This window comes from Elephantulus edwardii, unplaced genomic scaffold, assembly GCF_000299155.1.
Source record: "Elephantulus edwardii isolate Elephantulus edwardi_28Jun2011 unplaced genomic scaffold, EleEdw1.0 scaffold00175, whole genome shotgun sequence".
Taxonomy (NCBI): Eukaryota; Metazoa; Chordata; class Mammalia; order Macroscelidea; family Macroscelididae; genus Elephantulus; species Elephantulus edwardii.
In genome coordinates this window covers 2050844-2061313 of record NW_006399925.1, presented here as the reverse complement: position 1 = coordinate 2061313, position 10470 = coordinate 2050844, and positions in this window count along the sequence as shown.

The following is a 10470-nucleotide window of genomic DNA, read 5'->3' as shown; positions in this document are numbered from 1 at the left end:
TCCCTTCCACAAGCCAAACACTTCAGATATTAATCTCTAGTGCATCTATATCAGCTGTGAAAATGAGAACAGATACTGATTGTAGAACAGACCATCAACAACCTACATGAAATTTCACACTTAAAATAAAGAAATATAAAGCAAATCCACAAGATAGAAAATTTTACCTTCAAGTGAATTACCTTCACTTGAATTTAAAAATCATCTCGGGAAAAGTTTTGAGGCCTTGAACACTAATGAATGAAGACTGGATGAGCTGTGGGAGGACATGAAGAATACCATCCATGTGCATTATGCTGAGTGAGGTATCTCAGTCACAAAGGGACAAATGCTATATGGTGCCACTGTTGTAGAATGAGGTGAGGCTGGCATTGGGGTGGGGGTAAGACTGAGAAAAACTGGATGAAATATGTTTACGGCATTGAAGTCTATGGGGGAGAGAATAGTCTAAAAGTATTATATTTTAGGGCATTATTTTTATCGTAGGAGTACGCAATGAGGGTTGCAGAGTGGATTATATTTGGGGGTGGGAGGTGGGGTTTGGGGGGGTGCGGGGGGATTGTGTACCAATGAGGGAGTTTTTCTTTTGCTTTTCAAGGAGAGGAGCAAATGGGGGGAGGGGAGGGGGGAGGGGTTTGTGCGGGGAGAAGGGTGCAACAATGAATGAATGGAATTCCAAAATCTCTGTAGATGTTCATTGAAATGAAAAATGAACAAACTAAATTAAATTTAAAAAAAGAATACCATCCATGAAGAATGCAAAAGGGCATTACAAAAACAAAGAAAAAAATGAAAAACCAAGATGGATATCAGAAGAGACTCTGACTATTGCACTAGAGTGCCAAGAAGCCAAAGCAAAGGGAAGGAATCAGGAAGTTAAGGAGCTGAACAGAAGATTTCAAAGGGCAGCTCAAGAAAACAAAGCAAAGTATTAAAATGAAATGTTAAAAGAGCTGGGACCAGATAATAATAAAAAATGACAAAAATCACTTGAAATTTCTTAAGTTGAAGGAACTGGAAACAAATTCAAGCCTCAAGTTGCAATACTTAAGGATGCTGTGGATAGAATGTTGGTTGAATGACCCAGGTAGCATCAAAAGAAGATGGAAGTAGTACACAAAGTCACTCTACCAAAAAGACCTGGCTGACACAGAAAAATATCAAGAGGCAATGATTATGAAGGAAGAAGTTTAGGCTTCTCTGAAGGAATTGGCAGAAAACAAGGCACCAGGAGTTGATGAAATACAAATTACATATTTCAGCAAACAGATGCTGCCCTGGACATGCTCTGCAGATTGTACCAGATTGTACCTGGCCAACTAACTGGAAGACATCTATATGTATTTCCATTCCTAAAAAAAGTAATCTAACAGAGTGTGAAAATTATTGAACAGTATCATATATAAGCAAAATTCTGCTGAAGGTTAGTAAAAAACTACTGAAATAGTACATCAACAGAGACCTGCCAGAAGTGCAAGCTTGATTTAAATGAGGCCGTGGTACTAGGGACATCACAGTCAATATCAGATGGATCTTGGCCAAAAGCAAAGTGCCAGAGGAATATCTATCCGAGCTTAATTGACTATGAAAAGGCATTTGATTGTGTGGATCACAACAAATTGTGACTAACATTGAGAAGAATGAGTATCCCATAACAACTAATTGTGCTCATGCAAAACCTATAGTTGGACCATGAAGCGGTCATCATAACAAAGCAAGGAAACACTGCATGGTTCAAAATTAGGAAAGGACTGCATCAGGCATGTGTCCTGTCTCCATGCCTTTTCAATGTATATACAGAACAGATCATTTGAGAGGCTGGACTTTATGAGAAATGTGACATCAGAATTAGAAGAAGACTCACCAACAGTTTATGTTATGCAAATGACACAGCTTTGCTTGCTGAAATGGAAGAGAACTCGAAACATTTGCTGCAGAAGGTCAAGGACTACAGTCTTCAATATGGATTGAATCTCAACATCAAGAAGATAAATATTCTCACCCCTGGGCCAGCTGGGAGCAAAATAATAGATGGAGAAGAGATCGAGGTTAACAATTATAACTTACTCGGTTCCACAATCAACACCCTTGGAACTAGTAGTCACAAAATCAAAGACAAATTGCACTGGAAAAATCTGCTGATAGAAACCTCTCAATAGTGCTAAAGAGAAAAGATGTCAGTCTAGAAACTAAGGTGTACTTGATCTGGGCCATGGTCGTTGCAACTACTTGCTACACAACAGAGAGCTGAACAAGTCACCATCACTTTGATGGCACATAACAACCATGGTTTATCTTTTTGAAATTAGACCACCAAGCTTTTATTCCAAGGAGACTGCAGGTGGATTTGAACCACCAAGACTTCACCTAATAACGCAGCACTCAATCATTTAAATCACCCAGGTTGCCAATAATCCAGAATTCTCTAACAAATCCTGATTTGGCAATGGTGTTAATAAGAGTTTCCACTGATAATCATCAAAAAGCCTTAAGTGAAACAGCAATCTATGTCTAGTTTATCTCTTGCCTAACACTGTAAGCGGCCCAGGTTAGATTACACAAAAGAAAATCTAAGAAAAGCAAAATCAGAAAATCAGTTGAAGAAAGTAAATTAGTGTTTCTTTCTTAGAAGCTCAAGCTACTCCAAAATAATTTGTAAAAAACAAGGCCTCAGGAATTGACAGCACATCAATTGACATAATTCAACAAACAGATGCTGCCCTAGAAGTGCTCATTAAGCTGTGCCAAGATACCTGGAGGACAAACACCTGGTCAACTGACTGGAAGAGATCTATATTTGTTCCCATTCTAAAGAAAAGTGACCTAACAGAGTGTAGAAATTCTCAAAGAATATCATTAATACCACATGCAAGAAAAATTCTACTGAAAATTATCAAAAAATGACTGGAACAACACATCATCAGAGAACTGCCAGAAATGCATCAGAGAACTGCCAAAAACGCAGGCTAGGTTTAGAAGAGACCATGGTACTAGGGGTATTATAGCTAATGTTAGATGGATCTTGGCTGAGAACAGAGAGTACCAGAGAAATATCTATCTGTGTTTCATTGACTATGCAAATGCATTTGGCTGTGTGGATCACAATAAAGTGTGTCTGACTTTGAGAAGAAAGGTAATCCCAGAACATTTGATAGCGCTTATGAGAAACCGGTACTTGGACCAGGAAGCTGTCATCAGAACAGAGCAAGGAAACATTGCATGGTTCAAAATTGGGAAGGGTGTATACCAGGGATGTGTTCTATCTCCACACCTTTTCAATATGTAAACAGAACAGATTATCCAGGAGGCTGGGCCCTATGAGGAGAAAGGTGGCATGAGGATTGGAGGAAGACTCATCGACAATTTGCATTACACAGATGATAAAACCCTGCTTGCTGAAACTAAGAAGGACCTGAAACACTTACTGCAGAAGGTTGAGGACTGCAGCCTTCAATATATATTGAAGTTCAGCATCAAGAAAGCAAAGATTCTCATCACTGGGCCTATTAGTAGCATCATGATAAACAAGGAAAAGGTTGAATTGTTAACAGATTCAGGGGTTTCTTTGGCTCCACAATCAAGACTCTTGGAACCAGCCGACAGGAAACCAAGAGACGAATTTAATTGAGAAAGTCTGCTCTCCGAGACCTCTCCAAAGTACTGACGAGCAATGATGTCACCTTGGAAACTAAGGTGCACCTGATCCAGGCCATGGTCTTTGCAATTATTTGCTATGCATCAGAAAGGTGGACAATGACCAGGGATGATGATAGAGGAAGAATCGATGACTTCAAACTACAATGCTGTAGAAGAGTATTGAATATACAATGGACTGCTAGAAGAGTAAACAGGTTTACCCTGAAGAGCATGAAATCAGGCTGCTCCTTGGGGGCAAGGATTCTGAAGCTTCACCTGACATACTTTGGGCATGTTGCAAGGAGAGACCAGTCCTTGGAGAGGGATGTCATCTTTGGGAGGGTGGAGGAAAAGCGTAAGAGAGGAAGACTCTCCATGAGATGGATTGGTTTAATGACTAAGATAATGGGGGTAGGTGTATCAGAGACAATGAGACTGGCAGGATGTAAGGTTGTTGTACATAGGATCACTATGAGAGAAGAACGGTAATACCAACATCTTGAGAAAAGTCACAATTTTATTACCTTCTTTAATTTTTATATTATTTTTTAGTATTTAGTTGAGGGAGGAAGCATAATTTTTAAAAAAATTTAATGTTGGTACTTAAATCAATTTTAAATATTAATCCATTTCATATTATTTTTTGAAACAAATTACACTCACATACACATGCACACACATCATGTATGCATGTATATGTTTATGAGTGTGTATGTACTCTGTGTGTATGGTAGCAAGGCTCATAGACTGGCAAGGGGATAGGAGGAACTTCAGAGATGGCATTTACTTAAAGATGCCTCTATTGTAAACTTCTTGATAATAACAAGGGCCTTTTTTCTCCCTTTTATAGTTTTATCTCCTTAGTCATCCAGTGTCTTCTGTCAGTAATGATTATATCTTTTCTGTCTGATGCATTCCAACTCCTTTGTCAAATCCCAGAAGAATTAATCTTTTCCTTCCCCAAATCCTACACACTATTGAAAAGACAGTATTCACATTCTCTCCACCCACCCTTACTTTCCCAGAGCTCACAATCCATTTTTATTAAGATTTTTAAAAGAAAGGCCTTCATACATAATTGTAGGTCACTGTATTCATCTCCATATCCTCTGTCTTGAATTTCTGAAGAATTAGTATGACTTTTTTGGTATCTTAATCACTGCAATTTAGACGATATGACATCTTTTTCACTTGAGTGACTGATAAATTTGCATGGAGTTATATGGATGGACACATTGGAAGCTAAAATATAATAGTGCTCAGGGACAGCATCAGACATAAACCTCTCTAACCTCAAATATATAGCAGGTTATGGGCAGAACAGATACTGTCTCAATCCATACTCATCCATGGGGATAATCTTAGTTTGTTTCCCAATCAGCCATTTTTGTATCACTTTAAAATGATGAGAATTATAATTAAGTGGGAGTAAAAAGGATAGAGCAGGGTTTAGGGCTGTTGTGCATAGGGTCGCTATGAGTCGGAAACGACTCGACGGCACATAACAACAACAACAACAAAAAAGGTAAGTGTGTATGATAAGAAAGCAAAATTCCAAAGTGGAAAGACTACATTTTTCTTTCTGGAAAATAAAAGACGTTTAGGTTTAGGAATAAGAAGTTTGGGTTTGGGTTGTTGCTCCTGACTCAGAAACTTGATCTCTGTAAACTTTTTAAAAAATTTCTAACTCCATCAAACTACTATTTGTTGAGCCTCTACAGTGTCCCATACACTAAATATCATGAAAGAGTACAAAAATCTTCTAAGATCTCAAAGAATACATTAGAACTGAAATGTCTTCTAAAACAACTTTTTTAAATTTTATTTTATTAATTTTAATGAAAATTTACAGAGATTCTGGATTTCCATTCATTCATTGTTGCACTTTTTTCTCTGCCCACCCCTCCCTGCCAGTTCTCTCCTCTCTGTGAAAAGTGAAAGAAAAATTCTGTCATTGGTATACAATTCCCCCCGCCCCCCACCTAGAGTGCATTCCACTATGCAACCTTAATTCTGGACTCTGGTGATAACCATAATACCCTATCATACATAGCTTTTAAACTGTTCTCTCCCTCATCTGTTTACATAATTTATCCAGTTTTTCTCAGTCTTATCCCAACCCTGATGTCAGTCCCATTCTACAATAGTGGTACAATGCAGTATTGGTCTTTTTGTGACTGAGACATTTCACTCAGCATAATGTCCTCCAGGGTCACCCATTTTGAATAATATTGCATGAGTTCCTTGTTTTTCAATGCAGCATAGTATTCCATTGTGTGAATATACCACAGCTTCTCTATCCATTCGTTTGTTGATGGGCACTTAGGTTGTTTCCAACTCCTTGCTACTGTAAACAAAGCCACAATAAACACAGGTGTGCATAAATCTGCTTGGGTGGCAGTTATGGTCTCTTTGGGGTATATTCCCAGTAGTGGAATTGCTGGGTCAAATGGTATCTCTATTTACACCTTTTTGAGAAAGCGCCACACCACTTCCCACAGTAGTGGCACCAACAGTGAATAAGGGTTCCAGTTTCTCCACAACCTCGCCAGCGTTTGTTGCTTGATGTTCTGTTAAATTTTGCTATTCTTACTGGGGTGAGATGCTATCTCATAGTTGTTAAAACAATTTTAAAGAACAATTTTAAGTCAAATGAAACATCGTGAAGGTAACAACAGAATTTTCATTTTACTCTATTTTAACCATACTTTTCTGGTTTTGTTTGGTATACATAATCTCATTATTTAAAGAAATACAAAGATGCCAAGAAAAGAAAACTATTTTATAATAGTATTTTGGTATACTTCCAATTATTTTATCGACCTAGATTTTACATTTTACCATAAATTTCCCTTGTTATATTTTGAAATGATTATTAATGATTAATAATATTGTATGGAGTCTTGATATCATCATTTATTGCAATATTTCCACATTAATATTTATTTTTACTGTTTCTTAATGTAAATAATGTTGAGATTAATGTGTTTTGTTTTGTTTTTTTTTTATCTTGCAGGAATTCTTTAAAGTTTACAGTAGCTTGCCGGTGCTCTGCTCTTAGACGCTGCCTGCCGAGATTAATGTTTTTGTTATTGTTATACATATTATTATTTTTAGGGAAATTACTATAAAGATTGTAAGACAGATACAAAAGTCCAAAAGGGGAAGGGGAAAGAGGAGGGGAGGGTTGGTTGAGAGGGAGAAAATCATAAGGTCCCAGAGTTTGGTGGACAGAGAGGGAGGGGGTGAAGGAATTAGGAAAGGTTCACTGGGGATCAGCAAAGACAAGGTAATAGAAGTCATAGATCAAGAGAGATTAATTTTATAAATCACATATGGAAATGATCATATGTAAAAAATATGAATGTAAGAATGTGTGAAATACAATGTATATAAATGAAGCACAGTACAAATATATAAATTGGTATGCAAACCAATATAAAATAATTTAAAAAAACAAAATATATATTCACCATAACTACAATAAAATTTTTTTAAATATAATAGAGTTATATTTACTCAGACACTCATTTGCTCCTATTTATAAATAAATGTTCTTTTGAAATTATTTCAAAAATGAAAAAGTTTAAAAAAATCATTTTTAAGTTCCTGGTGAATTTGTCAAAGCAGCTTCATGTTAAGTTTATACTTATTTATATCATTCTGGTGGCAATTGTTGTTATTTCAGTAAAGGAATACTGTGCAAGTTCTTCAGCCAAACAATATCCAGGCTTATAAGGTGACCAATCGATAACGTCAGGAGGCATCCATTCTTTAGAATAACCAATTATATAAAGTCAAAAGAGCAACATTTGCTCAAGCACAAAGCCCTGACTTTAGGAAGGTATTGAACAGAAGAATTAATGGAAACCAGGCTTCACAGGAGGAAGTGGAAAAACCATGATTACATTATGGATTTAGAAATTAATGTCATAGATCAAAATGAATGGATGACTAGAAAACTAATTTGCTGTGTAAACATTCAGTAAAATACAAATTTAAAGAGAGAAATCTTATATTACTGTGTTATATGTTTTATTTACTATGCAAAGGCATTTGACTGTATGGGTCACAACAAATTATGGCTAACATTGAGAAGATTGAGAATCCCAAAACACTTGACTGTTTTTCATGTGAAATTTATTCTTAGACAAGAAAGCTATCCTATGAACAGAGCAAGGTAACACTTCATAGTTCAAAATCAAGAAAGGAGTGTGTCTCCATACTTTTTTTTAATCTACATACAGAACAGAACATTCAGGAGGCAGAACTTTATGAAGAAAAATGTGGCATCAAGATTAGAGGAAGATTCATCAACAACCTGTATTATGCAGATGACACAACCTTGCTTGCTGAGTCAGAGGAGCACTGGCAGTGTTTGTTGCAGAAGATCAAAGACAGTAGTCTTCAGCATGACTTGCATCTCAACAACAAGAAAACAAAGATTCTCACCACTGGGCCAACTGGCAGCACCATGATAGATGGAAATGAGATTGAGGTTGTTAACTACTTCATCTTGCTTGGGTTCAAATCAACACTCTTGGCACCAGCCAAATCAAAAGATGAATTATATTTGGGAAATCTGCTGTCTGGGACCACTCTAGAGTGCTAAAGAGCAAAGGTGTCGCTCTAGAGACTAAGAGGAGGCTGATCCAGTCTATGGTCTTCTCAATTGCTTGCTATTCATCCAACAGTTGGACAACGACTAAGAATGACAGAAGAATCATCAATGGCTTTGAGTTGTGGTATTAGAGAAGAGTATTGAACATACTGTGAACTGTCAAGAGAACAAACAGGTCTGTCCTGGAGAGGATGGAACCAGGTTGCTCCTTGGAGGCCAATATTGTAAAGCTACATCTTACATACTTTGAGCATGTTGCCAAAAATGACTAGTCCTTGAAGAAGGACATCATGTTTAGAAAGGTCAGTACAGGAGAGGAAGGCCCTGGATGAGATGGACTGACATAGTGCTGTGACAATGGGGACAAGTGTGTCAGAGACAGTAAGACTGATAGAAGATAGGGGAAGATTCAGAGCCCTTGTTTACAGGTTTGCTGTGAGTTGTAGTTGACTCAACAGCATATAGCAAGTTCTATAAATACAAACGTCTCTGATTATTCAGTTATTAAAATGCTCTTTGCTAACTAAAAGATGAGCAGTTTGAATCCAAGAACTTCTCAGTGAGACAAAGATGTGGCAACCTATTTCAATAAAGAATTGCCATCTTAAGCAAAGGAAAGGTTTGCACACAGAAACATGTTACCAGAAATGAGAAGGGAGGGAGAAGGAAAGGAAAATTAACAAATAGATACTTATCAAGATGGAGGATATAGAAAGGCAATGCCCTATAAAGAGAGATAATCAATGCAATATCCTAAACAAAGGAAAGACTGAGAGGTATAAAAGGATTAATGGTAATTAAAATTGCAGGGAGGAAGTAGGATGAGTATGCTTACAATTTGGCGATTGAAACTAATGTTAAAGAACAAAAGGAATATATAAATGTAAAAGTTAATTTGCTTTGTAAACTCTTACTCAAATAGTAAGCTTTAAAAAGAAGTAGGGGGGATGAAATAGATTTACCATCTTGGTAGCTCTGTGGTGGAATTCCACTCTACCCTTTAGGATCACTATGAATCTGGAATCAAGTCAATAGCAGTGGCTGTCCCTCAGGATTGTCCTATCATTGTCTAATCAGTGGTGAGTTGGTCCTGGGATCCCAAAAGCGTATGGAAGATTTACTAAATTAATTTTTGCTTTTAGTGGATAGAAATGTATCATGTAATTTTTAGAAACTAAATCTCTAGAATTTCAACACTTTTTTTTTTCATTTTATCACAAACTATTTAACTCTCATTTTCCATTTGAAAAGAAAGACATCACAGAGGAGGAAAGAAAAAAGGAAATTAAGAAGGAGGAAGAAGAATACTATCTACCCTACATAACTGTTTTGGAGGCTTATGATAGCAAGAAAATGAGGTAATGCATCTTAAATGTTTAAGATTTTTACATAAAGGTCAAAGGGAAAAAAGGACTTCTATGTACGGATTCTGTTAATGAAAAAAGACTTGTATAACTTTCTAACATTTAACTTCACTCTAAATAATTCACATATATGGGCCCGGGAAAGCTGAAATCTTCTGGGAAATATTACAAAAATGTATACTATCTGCCAAGAAGATTTTTAGACTGTGGAGAAAGAAAATACTTGAAGTCAAAAGCAGAGTTGGCACAGGTCTTTGAGAAAAAGCAGGATGTGGAAAATATATCGAGTTGACCACTTCCTGGTTCTCAGATGAGGGTTTTTTCCAAATGCATCTAATTGACGTTCCCCTCCAACGGGCTTCACTCTTCTTAACAAATGCAGCACTTGTCACCACACACTTAGAATACAGGATTTGCTCTTCACAAGAAGTCTTTTTCAAGCAGTTGTGCTGCCAAGACAAAGGCACAGGTTTGGAATGCACTAGATGCTCCGAAGGAGAAAATGGGGGCTCTCCTCCCTTGCCATTTACGACCTCCGAAAACCTGCCAGAATGTCAACTAAGGGTCGCTTTCAACTTGAGCGCACATAACAACAACAACGTATGAGTAATGTGTACTTGAATTACTTTTTATTTCCTACTATATTGGGGTTTCTTTCTTTTTGAGCTTTGGGTAGATACTTATGCATATACTTAGTTAATACTGAAGGTACAGAATTGGTTTTTTTGTGTGTGTTTGCTTTTTTTTTAATCTTGGCTGAAAGCAGGGACTACCAGAAGAATGTCTATCTGTGTTTCATTGATTATGCAAAGGCATTTGACTGTGTGGATCATAACAAACTGTGGCTGA